The 1275-nt window shown below is 43.5% G+C and overlaps 1 non-coding gene across 1 annotated transcript; it reads left to right on the forward strand.

The window, feature by feature from the left end:
• The first annotated feature begins 791 nt into the window (after nucleotides 1-791).
• LOC129023371 (U6 spliceosomal RNA) lies at nucleotides 792-895 on the forward strand. The gene has a single exon (XR_008496787.1). It is a non-coding gene; the product is annotated as a U6 spliceosomal RNA (small nuclear RNA).
• The last annotated feature ends 380 nt before the right edge of the window (nucleotides 896-1275 follow it).

A 1275-nucleotide genomic window follows, 5' to 3' on the forward strand; every position in this document is an offset into this window, starting at 1 on the left:
CCAGCTGGATAATTGCAGTGATTGGCAGGGTGTGCAGACATGGGAACTTCACGCTGCTGGTGAGACTGTGGACTAGTGCAGCCATTCTGGAGGGCAGTCTGGTCTTCCTGGTGAAATTATGTAGATGAATATATCATGTGACCCACAGTTCTGTCCCAGGAGAAATTCTCACAAAGGCCAGGAGAAGACCTGTGTGAGGATGTTCCTGCAGTCTTATTAGTGGTGGAAGGGAGTTGCCCACCAACTGAGTGTCAATTATTGTGAAAAAGAATAGGTCAGATGTGGGGCATGCACACAAAAAGCACCGTGCAGCAGTTAGAAGCAACTGGAGTATCATAGGAAGGATCAGGAGTACTCATAGCAAAAAAAAAAAAAAAAAAAGAAAAGAATCTACTTGGTGGTTATGAGTTTTTTTGAAAGGTCATTTTCTGTTGAACATGCATACTGAGAGGTATTATACAATGGGTGAAACCATGTCTGGTATTGTCTTAAAATACTTCTGAAAGAAAGAAGTAGGGATGGAGAGGAGAGACTAGATAAAACACAACTGGCAAAATGTTGGTAAAATTGTTCAAACTACGTGATGGCTACATGGAAGTTTGTGATATTATCTTCTCTACTTTTGTGTACCTTAGAGAATTTTCATGATAAAAGTTTAAAAGTACATACACACACACAAAACAATACCCATGTTGCAAGAACACACTATAAGAAGATAAACGTTAAAATGGTTGGTTACCTTTTAGGAGAAGAAAGGAAGGAGAGCTGAGTGTGGTGCAGAAAAGTGAAGAGTGCTGGCTTTGGAAGCATGTATGCTAAAATTGGAACAACACAGAGCTGACCATGACCCCTGTGCAAGGATGCTGTGCAAGTTCATGAAGCATTCCATATTTTTATAAGTAAATAAATGGAAAAAAGTGTAAAGAAAAAAGGTCCAGAAAAATTGGGATACCCCAGTGGAGCATGGGATGGGTAAAGACCAAGGGGAGGGCATGTACATTTGGCAGGCAACCAGCAGGGCCTGCCCGGAGCCCATCTTTATTTTCCCCAGGAGCCTCCTCCCAACCCCTGAGGCTTGGTTAGGCTCCACCTGTGGTTTTCTGTGGTACCAGGGGATTTTCCTCTTCTGGCACTTAGCACACATCATCTTAAGACCTGCTCATTGCACTGTCTTCCCCACCAGACTGTAACAGGGAGTGGGCCTATGTGTTTGTTTTGCTCAATTCCATGCCCCCAGCATGTGGCACAGGGTCTACCATTCTGGGTGCACTCTAA

The sequence above is a fragment of the Pongo pygmaeus genome, chromosome 1, assembly GCF_028885625.2.
Source record: "Pongo pygmaeus isolate AG05252 chromosome 1, NHGRI_mPonPyg2-v2.0_pri, whole genome shotgun sequence".
Lineage (NCBI taxonomy): Eukaryota > Metazoa > Chordata > Mammalia > Primates > Hominidae > Pongo > Pongo pygmaeus.